Raw genomic sequence first — 27,811 nt, forward strand, 5'->3', positions numbered from 1 at the left:
AGGATGCAAGGCTCCTTAAAGCAAGCCACATATGCAAATGATTGGCCAATTGCAGATATACAAATATGTACCCATGGTCCAGGCGGTCTAATGGCTCCCGCTCCCCTCCCTCCTCTGGCTTGCTCAATGGCTCATTAAGATATCTGCTTGGTTTATTATGTGAATAAGTCACGGCTGGCTTGTTATGACCCTCCAGGTTCCTGTTTGTGCTACAAGATGTGTGGCGCTCAATTAGGCTGCCTGGCTGGCAGAGTTAACCCTTCGCACCATCCACATAGCCTGTGTACAGTGTGGGGAGGGGGTGGCGGGTGTTTGAGGCAGGGATCAAAAGATCAATCCTAATACAGTGCTACCAAGCTGACCTCTCAGATGTAATAAAGGCGCCATCTTTCACCCCTGGGGCCTATTGGGCGCCTCCCACCCCATGAACAAACCTGGTATCTTTAAATTAGCTGACTGCCGTGGCCTGCAGGTAATTGCATTAGTTTATCAATGTTCACCACTATTTATTACTTGCTGTGACAACGCTAGCATCCCGGTGTTAATGTCCACAGTGAGGGGACAGGGAAATAAGGCCTTTGTGTGGCGTGTCTCTTTGCAAATAAAGAAGAAGAAATCACTTGTTATTGGTTTTAGCTTCATAAGTTCAATTTTAATGATCACCAGTAAACTTTAAATTCAAGAATCACATTTCAGCCTTATTGAAACACAGTGGAGCTGCTAAAGATGAACACAATCCATTCCAGCACATTGATCGACCCTTAATATATTTGACATTTTATAATAGTTTTCCATGGAAAAGTTCAATGAATTAATTCAAGGGAAAAACTTTATCATAAAATGTTTATTAACTGACAGGCAATCTGTTAACGTCCCTATAATATAAGTCAAGAACATCTTAGCCACAGCTAATATTAAAATAAATAGTTACGTCAAAATTTTTCTTTACAATATGTTCTATGAAAATGACACAGTGCCTAAGGGGTCAAGTAGCAACCGTCATATGGTGGGGTTTGGTCATGTGACAGTCGTTACTTGAGTAAGGTAAAGATGTGGCCTGATTGCTGTTCAGAAGACCACATGGTTTCATTTTGCCTGGGATTGTTTTACACACTCATATTTTACCACTCAGGGGTTTATTATTGTTGTCTTTGTTTCACTATAAAGTCACCCGTGGATGACCAGCATGAACTTCTGTGAAATGGTGAAACGATTCAGTGTTTGATCAGCAAGCGCATCTGGGTGGGACTCTTTCAGTGAGGGGCTTCTTTTGTTGAGATCAGTTTGGAACTTGGCACATCACATGTAGAAGGAGGTTGCTTATTTCATCCCTTTCCCCGGCAGTCGCCTTTTGGTTGGTTGTCTGAGTTGCCATCTTCCTGCAGTGACTGGTGTGGATCCACAGTGGTGTTGGTGGTCAGCAACACTTGAAATGACCCTGTCCATCTTTGCTAATCCCAGGTCATTCCAATCTCCTGGTGTAAGATTGTGGAGCGGTCATTTAACTGTTGAGAAACATGAGAGAGTGCAGTTACCAGGGGCTTACAATATTAGAAAATTGCATCATCAAAGAGTTGTTTGGATAGTAGGGTTTTCTCTTTTGGGCCAAATCCCAAAGATGCTATTTCAAACGGGTTTAGATTCGGTCTATTTCCTTTTCTCATTCTCATGTACCTAAAGGACAAGGGGCAGGACTTTGGTCCAACTCATTACTGCTTCCTGACAGCATTTTCAATGTATTTATTTAAATTTTTTAAAGTAACTAGTTACTTTACTGATTACTTGATTTTAAAAGTAATGTGTTACTTGACTGATTATTTGATTTAAAAAGTAACACATTATTAATTAGTTTATTAATTATTTTCAACAGATGCCAACAATTCTGAACATAAAAATGACAGCTGGTTTTGCCAATACTTTAATGACAGCACATTTTTAACAGTATTGTTTAAAGGATAAGGTTGTTGCTGTGCAAACGAGTCGTGTAAACTGTAAAGACAGCAAAGTGCTCAAGTGGGTGGTCTTATCAGGTTTCTGAGAAAGATCTATGTTTTGCTCTTCTTGGTATCTTAATGAGGGACGAACTCAGCTTGTGTACTAGGACTGTTTTGTGATGTGAGGCAGAGATGAAGGAGTGAGATATCTTTTTTCAAAGTGTTCTGTTAATCTGTTTTTCTCTGAGAACTAAGATTTTAAATATTCTTAGCTTTTGTCTAAATCAGATACTGAGCTTTATTTCCTCATCACACTTGGACTACTAGAAAAATGGTCAGTGATCCACTGCCTATCGACAACCATGTTATGCTAGAATCATTACAAGATTAGCACCTGCTTTAAAACCTTTATGAGAGCAGGCTTACTGTATGTGATTAAATCAGATTAGGATTGTCACACTGAAAAACAATAATACTGCATTTGAAAGAATCCCTCTGGCAGGAAGCAGATTTCCACACACGTACATTATGATCTGTCGGAGGTACCGCACAGGCCAGCCATCATTCTCTGGCCCTCAGATGGATGAAAGCTCACGGTGCAACATGTAGATGAGTGGCGCTCCGCCGCTTGATCAGCCCTTTGCATATTTACTGGCAATAAATCACATCTAACACATCCTCCCTCCTTCCACTTTTGAACCTCCCAACTCTCGTTCACACTTTCTTTGTCATTCACTTTTTCTTTTTTTTCTGCCGTCTTTCACACTGCTTCCCTCATTTTATGCATTCCGCCGTCTCTTGATCCTGCTCCTTGCGCTCCCTGCTGCTTAATTAAAGCATGTATTATTAATGCGGCCATATCTTTGTCCATCCTTCTTCCCCCGTACATATGACTGCTACATTACATTTAAATTGTTTTGGTGTAATTCGCCTTTTAAAGTCCCCCATGTAATCAGTGTTTGCAGAGGCGAGGGAAAGTGGCCGAGATTACAAGCTTGTACTGCAACTTCCTGTTAGATGTGCGCCTTGTTCACTATAGGCGCCGTAATTAGGCCTGTTTTACAAAGCGAATCAAAATGGCTCCATTCTGCACAATATGAGCTTAATAAAAAGAACTTGTCAGAGTGTGCAGTCGTTGCCTTTGCCAAACCCCAGGGAAAGAGCGGCAACACTTCAGTGCTTATAGCCTTTTGATAACGGCCACCATTTTCCTCCGGAAGCCATCAAAATGCAGAATTAAAGACTTGTGGGATTTTTAACGTTCAGAGACACAGTTTCCTGTTGGATGATTTTTTTTTTCAATATCTCCTTTTGTCACTTTGGCTCGTGATTTTTACAGAGTTTATTTACCAAGACTGTCAAACAAATTCCCACGTCTATAGCTGTATTTTGTTTCGCCGGATTTAGTTCCCATACAAAAATGGCTATTGAATGAGTTAATATGTGAAATTAATAACAGGTTAAGTATTTTTTATTTTATTTTTTGTAGGCAGGAAGCTGTCTATTGCTGTGAAGCAGACATAACATCAACTCAAAACTAACTACTGTAGTTCAATATTCAAAGTTCACGAGTAGAAAAAGGAGATTGTGAGATGGTGGCCCGGTGGGTGATGTCTGGTCGGTGCTGGACTTCACGTTCCTTTCTTTTCTTTGGTCCTTCTTCGTCTCTCCTGACGGTCCCACGACTCTGGCTGGATTCTGAAGTGTTTGGTTTAGGTGAACGGTATGGGATTTTTTTTTACACGCACGCACGCACACACGCACAAACACACACCCACATACAAAAAAAAAAAAAGGAGAGCAATGATGATGACATGTCAAATGATCAATACTGAGCTCTCCAGAAAAAAAAAGAAAAAAAGAGAAAAAAGAAAAAGAAAAAGGAGATTGTCATTTCAACCGTATTTCATAGTTTTGAAATCTAAATCTTTTTGCTTAATGTTTGCCACGTTTGGCTTGTGATTTCAATTTGTTAAATAAAGCATTACCCCCCACCCCCAAAAAACAAAACAAACAAAACGAAAACAGCCACGCACTAAAAGAAAAAAAAATATATATAAATCCATCTTTGGCCTCGAACTTCTAGTAGATGCGATGGCCATGTTTGCAAATACCGTACATAGTTTTTTTTTGACACAGTACACAATAGAACTTGCAAATACAACTTATTTGGCTGATGATGAGGTATTAAACCACTTAAGCTTTGGGGTTGTACGTGTGAAGTCATGACCTTTCCCTTCAAAGTCACTTTCTTCTTGCCTTCTCTTATAACGATTATGCCTCATGAAACGCTTTTGACGCTTTGCCCATTTATCACTCCCCAAAACCTTCTGGTCCAACATTATCGATTAAGATGGCCAATTGGCTGGATGATTTAAAATGTACCTCCTTCATTGTCACATGATGGGCGCAGAACGAGATTGAAATTGAGGCTGAATGAGTGTAATAACAATAAATAAAGCAGATGAAGCAGAATCTGTCAGGCAGACAAAAGCTGTCGATAAGATTCTGCTGCGTCTTACAAGTGATTACCAAGGAAGTGCTCATGATTAGCTGTGTGGAGATGTTTGAAAAGTGTGCTGTGGGAACGAGATCTCCCTTTAATGGGACAGATGCTGCACTTGAGTAATGTGGTGCCTCTTCATGTAGAGGAGTAGGTATCACTGAACGACTCAGTAATATTATACAAGAGTGTTTAAATATTTTAATTTGTCAGAGGGGCCCCTCCCATGTCCTGTATTACCCTGACAACCATCCTTCATCAGCTGAATGAATACATTATTCATTAGCACTAATTATTTTCACATAACGTCTGCCCTGATATATTTAACCTCCACATTACACCAGGGATAATGGCCTTGTAAAATTGAATTGCAAGAAAGAAGTGGAGTTGGAAAGCTCATTTAAAGAACATAAGAGAGTGACGGAGGCACCGGATGGGATGAGAGGGCTTTTGAAGCAATTGAAGAGGGACATGAGAGGGGGCTGATGAGAAGAGTGTTAAGCAATTTGGGACAAGGAGCCCCGAAGTGACGGGACATTTGTTCCTGTCTCATTTGCATGTTAAGAGAAGGGCCCAGTAGGTCTCCGTCGGGTTTAGGATAAACCTTGACACCCCGCCGCTCTACGTTCAAATTGGCTCCCACTGACGGGACTCAAGACCTCACCCTTTAAAAAAGGAAAACCTGAACTTAGGGGTACGTTGTGATGGGGATCTGTCTTGCCACACTTCAAAATAACTCTCATACTCATAAGTTTAACATTTCAGCAATATTACTAATGTTTAACTCCAAATGAGGCCTTTTGTCTTGTCTGGCACTCACACTCAGCTTGCACAAGGATCATGGAAGCGATATCTTTTTATGCTCTGTAATAATAAATATGAAAGTTAGTCATATACAACCGGTTGCGAGGGAGTTACTGATCTCCGTTTTTCTCTATTATGTCAAGTTTTTGAACCATAGAGCCCAGTTTTCTTAAAAATAGGAAAAGTACTTACTTGACAGATAAGTGCATGTTCTATAAGAAATTTCAAATATTGACATACAAAGAAATATGAAATAAATACCGGTAGGCATGAATGTAAATTTTATAAGTAACATTTATAATTAACAATTAATAGTTTTCTGTTAGTAGATATTGCTTAGTACTGACCTATTGGGGGCTATTCACACTTCTCACCGTATTGTCTCAATTGTGACTGCACAAACAAGTTGCTACATAGTTGTAGATGAGTCCAATAGTAATCAACTCTTCTTACTACATAATTTCTACAGCTAATCAGTAGAATTTTGCTTATCTGGAGGGTAAGCTGTGGAGTAAACAAACTTATTATAAATATTATATATATTATATAGTATATAGCCCCATCCATTTTCTATATTGCTTGTCGTCATTTAGGGTGATGCAAAACCAGGAGACCAAAATATCAGAAACATCTCTTATTATGATGCGCTGCCATTTTACATCAATTTACACGAAAACTAAATCCTAAACATTATCTCTCTGTCAGTCCAGCATTACTATATTGTTAAATGCAGAGTTTTTGACACCTCTTTTCTATTGAATTTCATCATATTTCACAGGTGCGCTTAATGTTGTGGATGGGGAGTTTAGACATGTACAAATGCGATTTTATGCTAAGTAACAATGCAATGATCATTTCAGAGTCACATTAATACGCATTTTTTCTCTTTTGTTGTGTTTGCTGCAGAGGCGACCACGTTGCTCTGCAGGCTATGTGAGCATAAATGTGAGCGAGCTACTTTGTATGCTTGATGTCGGGTAATTGCAGTTCATTTCAACTGGGAAAAATCGAATTCTCACGCCTTTTTGTGTTGGAGGCCCAGAAGGCATCGCTCTCTTTGTGTAAAGTATCTGTCTCTCTGACATTTAGATTTGCCTTTTAAAGATGGCATTTTTCAAAACTGGCATTCCTTCATATGTTTTCTACAGGCGACAAAATTATTCTTTGACATCCCAGTCATTGTTGCTATTAAGTGACACATTCATCCAACCTTAAGCCATTTTCTTTTCCTTGGTAATAATGATATTATTTCATGCTATGGACAAAAATGGCTGTGTCTGAACATAATCATTACCAGCATTGCCCAAAGACGACTTTCCTTGGACCTTGTGCCTGAAGCAAGTGAAGACGCAGCTCATCTGCAGGCAAAAAAACAAAACAGAACAGACGTAAATATGTGCCACATGAGTGTGACTTATATGTCAAATAAATAACCTATAATGGCAATAGCTTGATGGGGCTTGATGGCTGCTGAGAGTGTGCACTTGTCTCACTGAGGAGTAATGATGTCTTCAGTGAACGACTGGCATGTTCATCCTTGAATGACTCCTTTGGATTGCTCGAATTTTCCAATTACTGCTCTCTGGTGCCTCACAATCGACCTTTACCTACTCCGAAAATTACCATGCTATCCCTAAATAATTTCCTCAACAAAGATGGTGCTTTGCATTATGAAATATTCACAACTCAATTTTCCCTGCTCTATCAGACTTTGGTGCATGCTATAATTACATAATAATCCATAATGTAATTCATTTTGCGCGTTTCGGGAATTGGAGTCCCTGTCCCGGTAAATATGTCAGTGAAAATATGAGGATGGCTGTGTTGCAGAACTCTTTCTTTCTTTCTTTCATGGCGGTGCAGCCATTTTACAATCAGGAACTAGAAATGAGAAATTATATGAATACAAAGTTATTTATTTTTGAACTACAATCATTAAAAAAATCATCCACCAGTACATATTAAATTGTAAATATAGTGCAGCGTTGTTGTAAAACACTATTATGCGTATTGTATATACTGTGTTTTTATGACTTTGGCGATGGCTGGATCGCGCCACCGCTGCCTCATAAGCAGGAAATGGGCGTGTGCAGTACATTAAGTTTTAGTACATTAAAGTTTTAAAAAAGAAAAAAAAAGAAAGCTGTTTCTTTTCCGGTTGTTGCTTCAGGTCTTTCTGGTGAACTGCTGTTGATATAGCGCCTCCATAATGGCGCAACACTGCAACTGCAGTTAAAATGAGTAGCTGCCGAGCTTAATCAACACAACTGAAGCGCTGTGTTGAGCGATATTAGTGGCTCAGGCTGGAGGTGGCGAGAAAATTATGGTGGAGGTGGCCACCTCTGAATTTTGTACACAGGAAAAACCCTGATTCAACGGTGACGTATCAACTAGTCTGTCAGAGAATGGCCCAAAGCATTACAATTGCAGCAATGCAGCGATTCACATTCATTTACAATTTAGTTATGTTCAGTTACGTGTGTGTGACCTTCAGTTGCCATGCAGTAAAATTTGTTTATGTTATAGAAACACTTGAGATGGCACTACATCACCATAAGATATGCACAAATATGGGCAATAAAAAAACAATTGGTTATGGGAATTAGTATCAATAAAAGTTAACAGGGAGTACTTATGTTTGCAGTGTTAAATAATTTTAAGATGGTCTTGTGTGTGTGTAGAAGTTAATGTTTGTGGAAAATATCTGTTAGTAAAATGAATGGGCCCAGTCTCACAGCAGAATAGACAAATGACACTGTTGACCAGAGAAGGCTTAATATGAGAAGATTTACCTCTCTCACACACAAACTTTCTTACACTTAAAACGCTCTCACATACTCTACTGAAAGACTCTCTCACACCCAACTGAAATGTTCTCACTTATACAAAACCACCCAAACCATATTACACCACCTGAAGATGAAAAATGAAAATGGTGCGCCTGTCAACGAAAATAGAGCCGTCCATCTTTCCTTGTCATCCCCTCATGAGAACGATACTTCTCAGATGTGTAGTTATGCACCGCCAAAGACAATGAATACTGATTTAGGAATAACATAACTCCTCAAGTCAGCCGAAGTTTGTTGCTAGCTCGCTGATGGGGTGTAAGAAACAACTCGACTTCCTACTGTAAGCAAGTTGCGCCACATGCGCATGCGTCCAGCCCAGCTAAGCTCAGGACTGTCGAAAATGTCGAAATCTGTAATGATCTCTTTTGCTATTCAATATCTTTTAATGAGGCGTAAAATAAAATGAACAGATGTAGTCAAAACATCCAATGTTTTTTACTTGTATACTCATTCTGCTAACTAATTTTTCAAAACTGCTTTGTCATTGTTATCAAATTGTGACTCCCTTCATTTACTTGATACCAATTAGTGTTGAATTCCCATTCCTCAGAGTATTCCTGAATACTTTGCTCGGAGGAGGTGTAATTTAAATGGCATCAGTCACTGTACCCCTGCGTGAATGAGAATTATGTCCACACTCATATCTCATGTGACACACAGCAGAGGATGGAAAGAGTGCTATAATTCATCAAATGTTATTATCAAGCTAATTATAATGGGAAATATAGTCAAGACTCCCCTTTCTGCTTCAATTAAGAATGGATTAACAAAATGATCCGCGATGCTAATCATGTTCAGAATAATTGATCATTCATCTGAAGATGAATGAGGCCGAGAACTAAAACTCAACAGGACCTTAATTCATTTAGAGGACTCAGGAAACATGTTTGAATTATTTAGAATTTACTGACATACAAAATAATATTTTGTGGACACACGCATTACATCCTATAATAAATGTAAGGACAGCAATCACCACTTAACATTCATGTCACAAAATGGCTCAGTGGTACTTGGCCATGCTCTATTAATTTGCAGAGTGTGCTCACTTGGTGTCATGTCTTTGCAGCGCCGGTCCCCTATGACTCTTACCTCCCATACTCATGCACAAGGGGGGGCCCTAATTAGATTCTCATGTGTATTTAATAGACTCACTTACTATGGTCCTGCGAGAGAGCTCAGGATGCTATCAAGCACTTCAACGGTTGATACGTGACCAAGTTTGAGACCGAAGGACCAGGCACTGTTGAATCTGAGGAGTACATAAAGTAATACTTCAGTTAGGCGTCTTATTTTTCATTTTCTTTTTTTCCCCTTGCATACTGATTTGAAAACACAAATTGAAAAGAAAGAATTTTACCCCAACAAACCAAACAGGTATCAGATGCTAAAGTAACTGCCAGGATTAACTGTTGAAATTTCTCACTCAAAACTTTAGAGTCAATTTACTTTTAATGGCAAACATTACTTTACTTTACTTTACTTTACGTTAATTACTTATAAAAGCTAATATAACTTAAATGTTTTATAAATGTATTGCAGATTGAAATCCTATAATATTATTTAATAGTTTTAATGTGTGCCCAGTTTTGTCCAAGCATTGTGAACAAATGGAACATTAGCACTGATGCTAGCCATGACATGCTGAGTTAAATTTATAAATTTATAAATTTATATGCTGGTGAAAACAAAAATTGGCATGTTGAATCCAAAATTGCAGTCAGTTAAAAAACAACAACAACTGAACGTCAAGATATTTCAGCGTGCCCTCCAGATAAGCAAAATTCCGCTGATTAGCTGTAGTAAGACTATACATAGTAAGAAGAGCTGGTTTATGGTCAAAAGGATTTTTAGGTACAATAACTAAAATGCACCCTCTCCCCATCAAAATGTCCACATAAATTAGAATGATGCACAAAAAATTAAAATTATAGTAATTTCACTCAACTGTTTAGAATCAGAATTTAGAATTGGCTGGCAACCAGTTCAGGGTGTACCCCGCTTACTGCCCGAAGCCAGCTGGGATAGGCTTCAGCGCCCCCCGTGAGGACTAAGCGGTTAAGAAAATGGATAGATGTTTAGAATCAGGTCTATCTGTACGATTGGCATATGTTCAACGCAGCTACATAAGGTTAACTGTGCAACACTATTGTGATTGTAAATAAAAGGTGAACGTTGGGCCCTTTGAATTTTGTCTTGTATCCTAATGAGGACAAACATCTGGACCAATCTCACACCGACGGGCTGTGATGGATGTGACCCCCGTGGCCAGCCCTTGGCCCCTAAACCCGCCAGGACCGATCGAGCAGAAGCCCAGCTCCTGTTAACGTGCTGCATGGCAACATAAATCGGTTCTTGCACCGCTTAACTGTCCAATTTGCATGCCCCCTTCACAAAGACAACTCTTAACAACACAGGCACGCCTGCATGCAGATGAAAATGATATGCCGCCCAATTCAACTTTGCAGAAAAATCACACTGACATACTGACAGATGGAACTTTTCTTCTCTAAATATGAACACCACGGAAACACAAAGACAGAGAAAAAGGAGCGAAGACGTCCGTTGGGAGAAGGCAAGATAAAGAGGGTGGTGAGCCGGGAGTCTGGGTAGTTTTATCTGGTGGGCAGGGAGACAGTGGAGGGAGGATCTGTCTCTGTTAGAGAGGACAAGGCCCTGTTATTAAAGCCATTTATCACTGGCTGAATATTCCCCCTTTAATAGGCTCTGTCGTTAATTACCTAACTTTGTCAAGATAGGGAGTCTGGGGCTCTCTGTTCTCTTGGCAGGCATGTACACTCTCACACACACACACATATCATCAGGTGAAGAGACATTTCACACATACCGAAGCAGATTATACGCACATGGCAAACATCAAATGCTGTCACTCTTCTGCTGTTCTCGGTTTTCCAAAATATGATAACAACATGACACACCTGCACAACATATTGCAGCCAATATCAATCAGACAAAAACAAACTCATGTTATTGTTACTATAGGAAGACTAGAACTAATTATGTTTTGGATTTTGGGGGGATGAAATTGGGATGATAACTGACTGGTTGATTCATCGCTAATCAAGATTTCAATTTTAATGTTGTTTAATTGTGACTTCAGGAGCCAGATTCGATGAAAAAGCTACTCCCGCTGATGAATGCACATGGACTGGTAGGGTTCAGTACCTCCAACAAGGCATTAAGAACCACTGGCCTAACTCTAATCCTAGCCTTAACCTTGAAACGACTACATGAAATCCGGTTGTTTTAACTAAGATTATAGGCCAATGCTGAAAAAAATCTGAGCCTGGTGTCTGTGAAGATGACAGCGTGTGCAAACTGATCTGGAAATGAGTACATCAGCAGTGAATATGATAATAAGCGGCGAGAGGGCTGCATAATATGGAGTCAATTCTCAGTACTACTGATTAAGAAGAGTCAAGTGTGTGCACAGATTCCCACATGCAGCACCAAAAGAGTTTGCTATGTGTCCCAGTAGGTTTTCCACTAGTGTCTGATCGTTTACATTGCACTTATCTGAAGATAGGAACGCGAGGCGATGTGACAGCCACACCATTGATCCCTTCGGCCTGATTAGCTCCCCCTTCAAAGCAAACTAATCAGATACATTGATCATGGAACGCTTTTTAACGCTTCCCCCGGCAATAATATGATTTTTCTCCAGTCCAATAACTGGTTGAGAAAGTGGTGCCAGATATTTGAGATTTCAAGATTTCCTAAGGGACACTAAGAGAGTCAGTAGCCTGATTTTTAACGCATTTAGCATCCACTCCAGTCACGGTGATAAAATGCTATTTCATTACCTGAACAACTGCCATGATTGCTGTAAACTTGATTTGTAGGACTCATAGCAACAAGGGCTGTTACACACCACACATCACCGACAAGGGCTTCATCATGCGCTTTGCTACTTTCACGTTTGTCCAGAAGAGGAGGCTGTGTTCCCTACAAACAACAGGAGGCTGTCAGGAAGAAATGCAGTTTGGTAGAGCCAAGAGACTTCATGCCATTAAGAGAGAAAAACATGGACAAGTTGGTTTGAAATGCACTTGGCGGTAAAAACAGACTTAAACTTCTTTTTCTTTTTTTTAAGATGTGCATGAAAGGGATTTCACCATTTTATGACTGTGTCATATTAATCAATCAAATGGAGACATAATTAAATAATTCGTACTGCACATTAAATCTAGATTAAATTAGTACTTATCAGTTATAAGACCTAAAAGTGAAACTAGCATACACCTCCTAAAGAGACACAGCAGCAACATTTATCTGACATTTTAGGCAACTGTAGGCTATATATTACCAACATACATTAAAGCAATATAGTGTTTGCAAAGGTTCAAATACATTAATTCATTAACACCACATACATAACAACAATGACGTTAGCCACACACCCCTGCGCCATATGATGAAGTCTGCAATTGTATCAAAAATGTTTCCAAAAATGTGTTTTGACCACTTTCACCCTTTATTCCTAAATAAGCGAGCAAAATAGCAAAACAGCTCTCAGAATTATTGAGTACGCTTTTTCTGACTTTCGGCTCAGGAAGTCACTCGCAAGATTTGTTTGGCACAGTTTGTAATTTCTAATGCATATTGTTAAATTGAAACCTCTCCGTTGTCCCACTCAAAAGTGAACATGCCTGTTTAAAAAAAGTCAGAATATCTAAACAAGCTAAACTCAGTCCTTTTAAAGTCCCCAAAAAGCAAGTCAATAAAAGAGGAATAATTTTATTGCTAGTTGTCACTGTGACAACCCTTAACACTGAGCATAGTCTAATTGATTATAGATGTAATTTTCATTATTGACAATAGGGGGCAGGATCCATACATTGATTTAACATCCATTGTGTGCAGGACAAGTAATTGTGCTGTGATGTCAATAAACGCACAGCTTTGGAGAGTTAAGCTTTGTTGTCGTCGCCTGGATTGCACTTGACTGGACCTTATATTTATGCTGCTTACGTCATCAAAGTGACACGTGTTAACCTGTTTACATCTAAACACACTCCCGATCCATGTGCGAACAACACGTGCCATCTGTGATATTCGTGCAATGATGGTGATCAAACATTACGATAGCGTATCGTCACATCCTTTCCTGTGTGCCACGGCCTCAGGCTAAACATCAGCACGGTGCCTTGCAGCTCTTCTTATGACAAAATGTAAATGTCTGCATTCATGTCTGCTTTATTGTCACTTGTCACTTGGCTTCAGCTGCTTATCCATCTTGTGAGTTTTTGTTGGAAACATCTGACAGGGCGAGCATGTCTTATTTAATCCCTCTCACTTTTTTAACGGCTGTTCAAAACCATTTTGCTTGTAAAGTCAGCTTGTCAGAAGAGGTAAAGCTACCTTACAGCCAACATTATTCCAAGGAAGAATATTTCATATTTTATATTGCAGCTGTACAATAACATATATCATGGATGATTCCTACTGGAGAGTGCTAGTAGTTTTTGTCTAAAAATAAAATACATGCCAAAAAAAATCCCCATCTGATAAGTTTATGTACTGTATGCTGCAGGGCTGAAAATTTCAAAACACTTTTAACACCATCCTTCATGTTTTCGCAGACAAATGTGGCCAGATGTCCTCTGCAAGTTGACCACTCCAAGGAAGTGCACATCCCATCATTATGCTCGACAGTTAATGTCTCATGCATCCATCAACATTTAAGCAGCCCTTATGCATGATGATGTGTGACTTAAAAGCCTGCCTGGTCACATCTGATTAGCGAATGCCTAATCAGACAAGTCCCTGCACACGTGGACCGCCATGAAAAGCTGAGGTTGATTTAGGAGACGAGCACAAAGAGGGTCAGAGTAGACAAGGGCTCCTTGGTGTAAACAATTGGAATGAAGTGGAGATTTTAAATGTAAACACAAGAAGAGCAAATCTTTTTTTTTTTTTTTTTTTTAACCAAATGTAGGCCCTCTCTTTGCGGCGCATCTGTTCAATGGAACCCGAGTTAATCATTCCTGGATTTTTACTGGACTTCTGAGACACAAATCTCAGTGTACCTGTTTGCCGTTTGATTAACGAGACACTAACACGCGCGCACACACACACACACCGATCGTCCACAATAATGTGCTAGGGATGTGCAAGTACCAATACGAGATATCAGTATTGGTCTGATACCAGTCTTATTTTAATGCAATGGTTCTTAATCTTGTTGGAGGTACTGAACCCCACCAGTTTCCTATGCGCATTTACCGAACTCTTCTTTACTGACAAAAAATCTATGATTTTTGTTTCAAATTCAAGACATAGGTATAGGGCTTACTGGTGGACAAAATGAAGAGGGACAGTAGCCTCTTCATCGAATTTGGCTCTCTGCCTTGAATTCAGAAAGTGTTGTGTTCTTGTATTCCCCATCTGCATGCATTTTAAGGAAGTGTAACTTTAGTTTTACTCGATAGTTAGTTGTGCTGGACTAGAATTGCTCAACTTGGCATTGCAAATCATGCCAATGCTGACTCCCATCACTCAACTCACAAATTTGTAGAGCAGTTAAAAAAAAGCAAAAAAAAAAAAAAAAAAGCAGATAGGCTACAATGAAAACACAATGAAACAGCAGAGGCCTCTGGAACACCATACATTACTTCAATTCATATTGCACATATTCGGCTAGCCACTTTTTTTTTTTGCTCAACATCGTTAGTATGACGGTATTAGTATTACAATATTAAAGAAATCACACGCTGTACCATCACAACAGTCACAAGTCTCAATGTTGCGTGATCACCTGCAGCCAATAAGTGTCATCACGATTCATATGAGTCCAGTATGTGTCTTGAGCCGAACCCCTGAGAATGACTCACCGAACCCCTGGGGTTCGATTTGAACCCAGGTTAAGAACCACTGTTTTAAGGTATGGGGTACTCAAGGAGAATGCCGATACCATACTCATACTTAAGGCCCCCAAAAATCTGACATTCAGTAAGTCCTCAGCAGTAGTTGGCGTTATACTGTGGCAGTTTGACACCTCCTGGAATCATCGTGTGCTTCAGAAAGAAATGTTTTGTTCACAATGTTTTTTGTCTTTGTGTAAAATGAAATTTTATATAGCAAAAGTACAGGAGGTATTGGTGCTCGGTTTTGGTGAGTACTCATAGAGTGAATACTCCTACCTATCTAGAAAAAAAGTGTTATCGAATCGAAAATGATAATTACTGTATAGCAATTTTTTGGAATAGTGTAGAACTCATCTTGTAAATTGTTTGCAAATTATTAGGTACAGCTTTCAATGTGAGACTGCAGTTCCACACCACTGCAAACTACAAGCACACCACAATATACTCTACAGTAGAACGGTACGTACGAGCTTCATTGTATAAGTGGTCATAACAATTGATTGAATGATTGTATAAGTGGTCATAACAATGTGGGTTGTTGCTTTAGAAGACACACTTAAAAAGCTTGTCACTAATGTATCCATCAGTACTAGGCAGACAGAGTGAGATAAATGCAAATTGGGATGGATTTGAGTCTTGGCTTGATTGTATAAGAACCAAGACCACATGATGATGGGAAGTCACTTTTTGAGGCGGCGTTTTACGAGGTTTGCGAAGCCAAAGAGGAGAGATCAGGCACCTCAGAGGATGTGACATCATACAGGGGTGACGTGGGAGGAGAGAGCAGCAGTGCAACCACAACTCTTCACTCAGTGGCTCCCTACATTGTAAAATATTGAAAAGCTTTTTGTTGTGCCTAGTTAAACATTCACTGATGTGACACAAACTGTGAACAATGCTATTTCCCACGAACGGAAAGTCCTCTCTTTCTGTATAATTCATGATCAAGAGCTGCAGAGGAGGCCGCAGTTTGCTCTCGACGTCGCTGAGCTGGAATACAAAAAAACATCTTAAGAATATTTACATGAGTAAATATGAAACAGGACACTGATTTGATAATAAAAGCAATACACGACGAGCCTAAATAGCATGCCAGAGCCTTTGTCTCATTTTTAGACTAGAGATGATTTTTCTTTTCCCCCCTCTTATTTGAGCTATTTTTAGTTGTACTTTCCCCTCCAAAGCAGGAGAAAAAAAAGAAGTTTTAAAGGACTCATACTTGTAGTACTAATTTGTTTACACATTGAAATACGAACAATGTCGGATTGTCGTTCTCCATATCTGGGGAGCTCATGCAAATGTTTTATTTTTGGCACTGCTCGTCTGTGCCGGGCTGATCAGTTGGAAGGTTCACAGAAAATCGCTCTCATGATGCTCTCATAATAAATAAATCATTTCATCATCACAGTTGGGAATCTAATTCCTACTGACATTCAATGAACATGATTTTCCAACATATGGAGGTATGGGTCAGCAATTTAAACTGTAGCCACATATTTGGTGTGTTGGCTTGTGTGTGTGTGCGTGCGTGTGTGTCATCGCCAAAACAAACACGACGTGGAGCAGCCCAGGGACGCTCCAACCATAATTGTGCAGGTGGCATTTAAGGAATACTCATACAACAGGGGTCAATTTCTCTTCAGGTCACTGAGAATGACATCATCAAACCACTATTAACTCTGCAAATAATTCGAGCTGTGCAGCCTCTCTATCGACAGCGCATTCCCTCAAAACAAACAGGCAGCTCTGGGCTTTGCCCTCAATCTAAAAAGCATCACCTCGAGTGGATAAGAGAGAAACGGCCATCCAGGCAGCAGAGGACCAACATTGAACAACTAAAAATGACACTGCAAACAATCTTGAGCAACCATTTCCCCATCACCTCCATCATCACTTATTTTCTCATTCTACGACGTGGTTCTTAACCTTGTTGGAGGTACTGAACCCCACCAGTTTCCTATGCATATTCATCGAACCCTTCTGCTTCTTCTTTTTTATTATTATTTATTTTTAAAATAAAACATGATGAGGTATAGAGTAGTCTTTTAATTGAATCTGGCTTTATTCAGCTTTAATTAGAAGGCACTGTGGTCTTGTATTCCTCGTCTCCATTCAGTTTAAGGACAATTTAGTTTTGCTAGATTGTTAGCTGTGCTGGATTAGAACTGCTCACCTTGGCATTGCAAATCATGCAGTTAGGACGCTGAATCTCATCACTCAACTCTATAGAGAACTTAACAAAAAAGAAAAGCAGATATAATGAAAACAACAGAGGCCCCAGAATTGAACCCTGTGGAACACCATACGTTATGTTACACATTTGAATTCATGCTGCACAAATTTGTCCAACCACTTTCTCTTTTTGCACAACATAGTTTGTATGAAGGGATTAACAATAAAAAAAAAATCACACGACGTACCATCACAACAGACACAAGTCGACTACTGAGCGCACCACATTCCCAGCAACACATATAGGCCAAGCAATGTTGCGTGATCACGTACAGCCAATCGAGGCGTATCATCACAAATTATTTGAGTCGGGTGCGAGTCTCAACCTCTGCCGAACCCCTGAGACAAACTCACCGCACCCCTGGGGTTCGATCAAAACCAAGTTAAGAACAACTAGAGGATTACAGTCTGCACTTTTACACACACGAGCTTCACACTCTCAAGATGTTAGATAGTATAGAATTAAAACCTGTGTTTTGAAAAATACTACTACATTTTTTTAAATCTCGCCAATGAGTTATTACCTTCATGTTTTTTGCAATAACATCTAAGATCCACATAACAGTAGATGACATAGTAACATGCAAGGTGCCGCCCAATGGTTATTCTCTAGTCTGCAGCACCGCAGTTGAATAATTAATGTGGTCTGTCCAATACTAAATAAAGTGGACGTCACTGCTCTCCAGTGCATTTTTCCTCCCCAGATAGGTACATGGTAATTGCACTTTTACTGTAGGACGTGTTCATTAGATAAAACAATATAGCTTTTCGTTAAAGGTGATGAAAACGCATTTGATATAAATGGGATGCAATTCTTCTTTGTTATGAACAAATCACAAGAAATTCACAGCATACTGTTGTTGTTTGTTTGGCTCAAAAGTTCGTAGAATGATTTCATACTGGCACATCAATAACTAATTTCAGTGATGATGAGGACCTTTACAGCCAAATCGGTTCCTGATTTTTTTTACTTTTTAAAAATAGATGTTTGGATTCATGTGAATGCAGATATTATTGACATGCCCGCTTACTTCTACGACTTCACTTTTGCTGAGGCCAAAGTGGACTAAAAAAAGCGAAACATCAATTTCACCGAGTGAACTGAACCTGAGTGACGGTCGTGCTGCTTCATTGAGCACGCGTTTTTTTTTTCCTGCTGTTTTTTACAAGAAACAATCGGCTGTGGCATTACAGTGCAATAAAAGCACAGACAGCATATGGGAGGTTATGGCGGGAGCACGACACATGATCAATAGCCACGGTGACTCGCTCTTCTCCACGTGCACCCTCAACCGCATCACCACCTTTACCCCCAATCGATGAACTTGCCTGAGTAAACAGATCTGTCCCAACGCTCGCTGCTCCTCTTTGTAACAGGATCCTCCTCCTCCTCCTGGTGCTCCTCCTTGTCCGGGCCAAGTCACAAAGAGAAACCAGATAGTTTCTCTCAGTGTTATTGCTCATCTCCTCAACTATCTGTTGAAGTAAGATGGCTAAATAAAGACCTAATACATCATCTGCATCATCATCACTGCTATTATGTCCTCCAAATGAACTGCCAATACTGTACATATGTTATCTTCCTGAATCAAGTCAGTGTAAAATTACCTGCAGTCCTCTCTTAAGTGATATCAATACATTTCATCGTGAATTTATACAAATGGGTTGTTCTCAGAAGACATGGTCCATGTTTTAATCAAATTCCATTGCACTAGCCTTTATCTTTTAAACAAGAGCACCATCTAGAGGAGTAAGAAAAAAAAGATACCGCAAATGCTTCATGAAGCATTTTCCCATCAGGAATGGACACCATACACTGAGCATTGAAGTACAAAATTATTTTTAAATTAATAATTTTTATACTTGAGCACCTTCACTACCTTCATACAGAGATATTTAGTTGAAAAACTGATACACATTTCTAATTATATGCAGAAAATTACCTCTGAATGGTGAACTGACGGAAACAATGGCTGTCATGTACAGTTGTTGCTTTCAAGGATCACGGTGGACACAATCAACTGATCACTGTTCACTTTGCAAAATACAAAATGCCTGAAACTGAACTGCACGTCTTTCAAATCCTTCTGACTCACACTCAAGAATAAAATAAAATAATATAAACTAAACTAATTTAAACTAAACTAATTTAAACTAAACTAATTTAAAATAAAATAAAATAAAATAAAATAGAATAAAATAAAATGAAATAAAATAAAATAAAATAAAATAAAATAAAATAAAATAAAATAAAATAAAATAAAATAAAATAAAATAGTGCATGCAACTAGCATAAAAAGATTATTTTTCGGTCATTTCCAATGAAGGTGGACACCATGCTCAACATGTTAACTACTTGGTTGTAGCAGAATAAAGAAAAATGGTTATTAACCATGTTAACATAGCACCTTTAAGTGGAACAATTTTAGTTTCTAAAATAGTTCCAGTGGATAATATTACACCTTTTTGTTTATTGACGCAAGTACCTTGTGGACTCAAATGAACGACCGTAATTGTTGAATGTAATTGTTTTGTTTTATTTTGTTTTGTTTTAAATACGAGGTTTTTATCATGTAAAAGTTCACCGATTCTGTCAAAGAGGCAAAGTTGTGACAGCAACAACATAGTGGCATGATTATACGGCAACTTTAACTGTGACATGACATCAACAAAGTGTTATTGCAACTTTTTGCTCATGTAAAGGACTTCAACAGCACTCACTGTGTCAGCTGTATGAGAAAGGACAGATCTGCCCATCACCGCAGATCTTATACACTGACTTCCTCTTTTATTTAAGCTTCCATCTGGAAAGCCACACTGCTTAGACACAGCACCAAATGTGCCCTGTTTGATTCTTAATGAAATGCTCTCATGCTTCTCTTTGATTTGAAACTTTGAGACTCAGACTCATGTTCAGCCGATATTAATAGACTTATAAAATCTATTGTTACGCAGTACACAATCCAAATCCTGCCCATTACATTATATTGCGCTTTCAATCTGCAAGGTGACATGAACAAAAATCCTCAGGAGCCCGAGAACATCAAACTATTCATTCTTGTTACAATTCAGCCAGAGAGTGGGGAGATGCAGACCAATCTATATCTCCTGTGACCCTCAGTAACATGTCTTTAAGCTCGCTAATTAGATTTGGAGACACCAAGTGAAAGGATGGCCTCCCCGGGCAGTTTGCTATCACAAATGGATCTGCTTAATATTGGAGATTAATAGACAAATATGTAATCTTACCCATGACTGAAGCTATGATCTGGTTAGTGAGAAACATGATGGATGTTGAAGCATTGGTGCACGAGAGTCGCCTTAACCCTTTTAAGACGAGATTGCTTTGCAGGTTAGAGACGCTTAAAAGGCGACGTGGCGCAGAAATCATAATAGCAGACGCGACTGAATGAATACTCCAAGTTTGCAGACCATTTTTAATTATTTGCCAATGACTGTACTTTTAAATACTATTAGAAAACTGATGACTTTGTATGAAACCTTTTGCTTTAATTAAAAAAAGATAGGCTATTATCTTCATAAAGGCAAAGTATTTGATACATCTCTTGTATTGCATCTAATTGGAGAGTGCAGATACCCAATGTTGCACCTGGTGAGCATGCAGAAATGAAAGTAAAACGAGATTGTTGTCTTAGCATAGTGGAAATCTCTGGGGGTCTGAAAAAAACAACAACAATTATTAGTAATGATCCGTCTCTAGATTACAATTGTTGCAACTGCAACAAAGTAAGTGGCATCAGCCCTTTTAATGAATGCCGTGAGAAAGTTATGATATTTCATGCATGGTCTTCTCGAGAGTGAAGACTGCATGAGACGTTATTCCCATGCAGAGACAGGTGTCAAAAGAAAGGAAGAAAGTCTAATAAAAGATCTGATTCAATATGCAGCACAGGAGGCCCACTGAGTGGCTTGAGGATGTGAGTTGCACGCCACTGCCTTTGCAGCCTTCGCCCACTAAACACCGAGAGGAGACTCCACTATTGGCACACTTTTAACAATACATTTCTGTACCTTTATTACCTAACATGTTCAGGTTGTCATCAGCATTAGTCACATTTTTTGCACAGTGCAGTGAAAGACTCAAGGCTGTCTAAAATTGTTCTGACAATGTACGTCATTATTATGTTGCTATGTTCTGAGGTTTTTCCATGTCCGTACTGTGCCCCCCTTTAAATCTTGGGCCTTGTTTTTTCTCACCCACTTCCTTATATTTTCTTTTCTTTCTTTCTTTTTTTTTTTCATTTAAGAAACTTAGGGCACTGCTTCCCGTTCTGTCTCTCTCTGTTGGTCATTGTTATTTTCATCTTTCTTGGACAGGTTCTGACTGGTGAAGTGAATTTCGTTGCTCTGTACTTGTACAGACAATAAAAACATTCAATCCCCCCCTTTTTTTTTTTTATTATAATTTGGGCAGGTTAGCCTTGTCCTGGCGTGGTAAGACCATGACAGTGTAATAAATTCAAAAAAGAAGACAAATGTGACAGACGTCAATAAAGGAGGGCATTCACTATCATTCCTGCAGCAGTCAAAGATGCATTCAGCTTCTGCATTTCGAAGTTGTATAGAGCGTAGCAGCACACAATTTCCTGAACAGGTCATGCAACCCTAAAATGCTATCTTTCAAGCTGGTGCGCAAGCTATTTTGGGATGTATTGTGGAGTGTGTGTAAAACGACGGGGTCGAAGCCGCATCACATTAAAGTGCTAAATCACAGAGAAAAGCTTCTGTCGCCGGCAGAGCCTTGTTAGTCACTCCTGATACATAATGACTCCTGCCTCACGGGCAAACTAATTATCAGGTGCTTAACAGCCTGAACCTACAACACAGCTGCCGTAGACCTGTGAGGAATAGCAGGCACATGACCACCTCCTTCATCTCATCTTCTTCCTGTCTTGTTTTCCTCTCCCTGCTCTGTTTCTCTCCCCCTTTTCTGTGTTCTCCCAAAGTACCAGCTGGGAAACTGGCCTTGGGATATGAGCTAGAAGCATACAACCATATGCTAGATATTTTCATGGAAGGTGCGTTGAAACAAGTGGAGGATGGGGGAGGATTTTATCTTTCACAAATGTAATAGAATATAATTGCTAAGTAGGACACTTCTATAGTTTGTCTGTTTCGATGCATGTTCTTCAGAATCACAAATGTCTTCAATGAAAAAGAAAATCTGTCCCTTTCAAACGCACAATAAAACACAAACACTGCAAACCGAAGACTGCAGGGGAAGAAGCTACTAAGGACACAAACACAGCTTGCTCATTAGTTACTTTCTGTTTGGACTTAGTCCAAATTTCTGCAGGTCATAACACACCGATAACAGCGAATCTAAGTTGCTGATCCAGCGTGCTGAACACCAAAGTGTTCAGAACATGCACATGGCCTTCCAAAATAGCCTATTATACGTTTGTGTGAGACATGTCGCCTCTTGTCAGTGAGTTTATGGAGCAAGCACGGATGCATCCGCTGTCACTGGAAGATCGTCTTATTGATTGAGAATGATGTCTGTCACGAAAGGGCTGAGGAAGCAGAGGTCAAAGGTCAAATCACAACTAGGTATGGGTCGGTATCAGATTCTGATGGTATGATGAACCGTGAGCAAAAAAAATCGCGGTTTTAAAATTACAGCTGTAAAATAAATTTATTTGAGATATTTCAGTAAATAAAAATGGTATTTTTGTCCATTAACAACAATCTATTTTATTTTTAGCAAAATATATTTGGTTGGTACAGAAGGAACGTGTACCATGTTAAGTTTAAATAAATAAGTGAGTGAACAACAAACAAACAAATAAATAAACAAATAAATAAATGTTAACATTCTTCTGTTTTAATTGTTCTAAGTAAGTCACAGAGTCCCATCACTGGTGAGCTATTTTGTAGAACAGACCCTTGAGCTCAGTATTGTTCATTCGGTAATTTCACCGTCAAATCGGTAAAATTACCGAATGAACAATACTGAGCTTTCCAGAAAAAGAAGAAAGAAAAAAAAAACAGAAAAAAACCCCAGACCATTGAGCTACTTAGGTTGTCCTTGTGGCTAACTTGTACCTGCTGGCACCTTATGTATTTATTTAAGTAAATTTTTATTTTTACATATTAATCGGGGCGAAAAGGCTGCTGTGTTTGCAAGGCAATTAACTTCAAAGAGGTGTCTCATTTATTCAACTCTGCAATCAGCCAATCATATTATGCCCTGCTCAAACGTGCCCTCGAAAAACAAAAGAAGAACTCAGCACTGGTGACAGCCAGTATTAGCAGTTATTGAAACCTTGAATTTTTAAAACCACGGTAAACTGTCAAACCGGTAATTGGCCCATGCTAATCCCAACATGCTCTTTTTCAGCATCTGTTACAATTTTCTAAGGACTTTTTTTTTTAATCCTAAAGAGATTATTGTTCTCAGTAGAATAAAACATAATCCAAGTGACATGTTTTCTTTTGGCGATTTTGTGTTTATAGATTTACTTCACACTCTTAAGGATGAATGATAAATCAAGATAGCTCAGGTAGCTGAGGTCACATGTTAAATTGTTCCTCTAGTTTCATGCCATGAATAAGAATGCTATAGAATTACAACCTGGGTAAAGTTGCTCAGGTCAGACAGCTTTTTCTTTGTCCTGTGCACCACTTTACCGTTCACAAATTTCAACTTCTTTGGACAATACCCCCAATCTGAGTGAGATTCAAGCTGGTCAAGGGTCCTCTAGTTAGCAACATACTCTCTACCAGTGCTCTGTCTCATGTCGTTTACAAGGGAGTCCAGTGCTTATGCTTGTGCGAATGGCCTGAATGACAGATTTTTTCATTGTTATTAGTAGTGAACAGACCTCTGAAAGGGTCAGGACTGTAACCCAGACAGAGACAATGACTCCTCAGTGGCCTCAGTCTCGTTTCTGAGCAGCTCGGCTTTTCCTAACAACATTCTACAGGACACTTTCTATCAGTTTTCTCTCACATCCCGTTATTTCCCTCCATCACTCATTAACCTCTCAGCTGGCTGAATCAAAGTTCAGGGCAGAGAAGAGAACCTCAGACACAGCGATTCAGATAAGAAGAACACCCTACACCCTCTTATAGCCTCCAGCTTAGTGATATATGGATCTGCAGGGGCTAATAGCAAAGTATTGACAGGGAAATGGTGTGCTTATCCTGCTACTGCATGCTGGCAAGAGCTCCCCAAAGCAGATGGGGCATACTTTGGGGAGAGGAGGAGGCGGCTGAAGAGATGAGGTAGAATTGTATTGGGACAAATTAGAGTCTTTATTACTTTATTTCAGCTAATTTGTCTATGTATTTGTAAATAAAAACACACATTATCCAACTCAAACTACTGACTCAAAACAAATACTGTAAACTCAGTTCATAGTATGGGATGAATTAATCGTTGGTAGGACTTTCCAGGCAGTGCTATACACTGTGAGTGATTTTTAGTAATGATTTTCATCATTTGGTTTGGTTGGTGCTGCCAAAAATAACAACAGTACAGAGCATGACACTTCCATAACATTAGGTAAAGCTGTGCACTCTAATGATATCCAATACAGGAGCTAAATCTGAAAATGTACCTTTAAAAATACATTATTGTTTAGATCAAATGACACTTTAAGGTGGGTATTCATTTAATAGTATATTTATATTTGTTTTTGTATAAGCAATGAAACAAGCAAACTTTCATGAAAGATAAAGATGTATAGACTGTTGATAAGTATCGGATGCACATGGCATAATTTCGTTAGGTGCCAGTGAACTGCTGGTCTAGTAGTTTAGAGACTGTAACTGCCACTCTTAGCGACTAATCCCCAATGCAGACAGCCCACTTGACATACACATTCACTGGCCATAAAATTAGGTACCCAGGCGCAAAAAAAAAAATAAATAAAAGAAGTAAAAATAAATAAATCTCATGACTGTACATCATCTATTGAGAGCCGTTTTTCATATTTCACAACATTAATGTAGCTAAATAAATCGTGAGTAAATTAACTGAACCATACTAATGTTACATTTATATATCTCTCCTTTAGTATATTTAGTATTTAATTTATTACCTTTGCAAAACCATGAGCGACATTAACTGGACCCCATCACTACCATCTTACCAGTAGTCAATGCCTTGGACCACCACTAACTTTGTTTTTTATGCAAAAACCACAAAGCCAAAATATTATAGAAGGGTGGTGCAAATGTGCAGATAAAGATTTTTTTTTTTTTTTTAACAATTAATGTCTCTATGAAACCATTGGAAGATCCATCATGAACCAGGAAGTAGCCTGCAGCGAAATAAGTGACAGATGACAACCAAACACAAACACAAAGCCCTATGACGAAAGCCTTGGTGGGGGTGTGCATCCTCCAAAGTGGAATTCTCGTTGTTTATGATCATTATAGCATTGCTAAAAAAATGAAAATAAATCCACAGTACCCTAGTGTATGGCAGTCATTTGACAACATACATGAGCAATTGAGCATGAAGCTGTATCAGTGAGCATTGGGCAAAGACAATGCAGCATCTTGCCAGGGGGCGCCAAGCACTATGGGCCTCGTCTACGACCATGATTACCCACTTGACATCTTTATAGCTATGTGGCAGACGTCCTCTTCAACATAACTGGAGAGGGAAACGCAGTGTGCCAAAGTGGCCCCACAGTGCTCGGTGTGGGCCATCAGAGTTTTGTGTTGACATAATTAGCCTGCTTAGCTGCCATCTGGGCTGTGGTTGTTGGCGGGTGGCATGAGCCAGGTGCTTCATGGGTAATACCAAAGAGAGGCACACAGCAGATGCGCGTGGATAAAGCTGCATGCCCACCATGGCGCAGATCTGGAAGTCAGTTAAGTCAAAAATATGGGAGTAGTTTGAGGATTTTGATAGTTTTAAACAATTTAACCTTACTGTTAGTTTTTTTTTATTTTTTTTTATTTTAAGAGCAATTATGTTCCCGGGTTAATTTAACCCAGGGTATTTTTAATTATTAAAATGCAGATTGAAAAACATTTTTAGGTTTCATTATGAAATACTACCATTTGTAGTTATTTAACTTTGAAATGGGTCAGTTTGCTTAATTTTCCAAAAGCCTCCTGATAATAAATTATAGCCCATGATTTACAGTTTTCAATGCAAATATGTAAAACTAAACCATTTTGATTGCCTCTTGATAAGAGTTTTTATAAAATTGATATAAAACCAATATTTGTACAATGGGTCAATTTGACCTGGATTGTTTAATATTCCAAAAGCAACCCAAAAAAAAGCATACTAATAACTATTTCCATTGCACATATGTTAATATGTTACATAACTTAACCATTTCTTAGACAAACAAACAAACAAACAAACAAACAAAAACATTTGTATTTATATATTTTGTTACTTTAAAATGGGTCAGTTTGACCCAGGCTATGCTCAATGTTCTAAAAGCCTCCTGAGAAAAATTATTAATTGTTTTCATTGCAAATATGTTAACCATTTCTCATTGTCTGCTGACGTGAAATTTCATAGCGAAAAAATAATATTTCTAGGTTGTTTTTTTGTTGTTATTTTTTTACTTTAAAATGGGTCGATTTGAAGCATAGCATTACAGGTGGGTTTAAAAAAATGGTTAAACTGGGTCTGCAAGCAAATATTTATAGTTGTTTCCTCTTTTCTAATTCTGAGGGGGGGGGGGGGGATCTACAGCATTTTACTATGGCACAGATGCTGAATCTGAGCAAATCTCTCTTTCCAAGATACACATGCCGAACAAACCAAGTAATCGTCACTGTTATCAAGGAAAAGCAGGTGCCATTTAATTGCTGCCATCCAGCTCAAAATTGGAGGACTTTCTGGAGCAGTTGAGTTGGCCAGTAACTTGATAAGGCCGCTGGATTTACTCGATGAGCTAGAAAGTTCCTGAGCAAGCAGCCGGCATGTGGTTGTTGTTCCCAGAGGGCTGGGAAACCGTATCTGCCCTGCAGGAGCATCCTCTTTGGTAAGCACTTCTTATCCAGGCCATCACTGTGGGCCGATAGCAGCAGGGTAATATCCAGTAACTGCAGCTTTATGTGCGATCCAATACTTGGATCAATCCCTTGGACAGGAGGCTCGCCATTAACCCCTGAGATCTCTCTCTTGTCTCTCCTTTGTTTTGTGTGTGTGGACTGAATGTTGTGTTTGAGCCTGCAGCTTGAAGTGTGATGATGAATTGAAGATGTCAAAAAAGACATTCACGCAGACGTTTTTTAATTTATTGTGAGATATAATGTTAATCACCTAATGTGTCCTGCAGTCTCAATAGCTTGAGCATGTATTGTGACAATACAACACACAATGGCCACGACATTCTTAATCTTAACACAAGAAAAAAAAAGTATGCTTAAAGATTGCATTATTGAACAGCTTTGATTTGAGCTAAATAAGAAAACTCCCTGTAAGTAGATCATACTTGCACTGAACTGCATGTTGTTACAATAAAACTAGTCACAGATTCTTATAATTATTATTTGCATTATTTGAAATTAATTTTGCACATGGAACTACATAGTGGTGTGTCCATTGATAATATGCCTGTGCAAGTGTATGCTTGTTTTTAAAAAGGAAAGTAGAGAACA

The 27,811-nt window shown here is 39.0% G+C and overlaps 1 long non-coding RNA gene across 3 annotated transcripts in view; it reads right to left on the reverse strand.

Annotated features, from left to right (window-relative positions):
* Positions 1-720: 720 nt before the first annotated feature.
* Positions 721-27,811, reverse strand: part of LOC144050662 (uncharacterized) — a 28,083-nt gene continuing 992 nt past the window's right edge. Inside the window, exons 1-4 of one of the 3 annotated variants that reach the window (XR_013293900.1) lie at positions 10,582-10,644; positions 9,250-9,342; positions 6,536-6,599; positions 721-1,505 (exon numbers count right to left, since the gene is read on the reverse strand). This is a non-coding gene — a long non-coding RNA (uncharacterized LOC144050662). Of the gene's footprint in view, positions 3,773-6,535; positions 6,600-9,249; positions 9,343-10,581; positions 10,645-27,811 lie in introns of those variants that run through there. The other 2 variants (XR_013293898.1, XR_013293899.1) reach the window with 2 other exon arrangements.

The sequence above is a fragment of the Vanacampus margaritifer genome, chromosome 4 (assembly GCF_051991255.1).
Source record: "Vanacampus margaritifer isolate UIUO_Vmar chromosome 4, RoL_Vmar_1.0, whole genome shotgun sequence".
In the NCBI taxonomy this organism is placed as follows: domain Eukaryota; kingdom Metazoa; phylum Chordata; class Actinopteri; order Syngnathiformes; family Syngnathidae; genus Vanacampus; species Vanacampus margaritifer.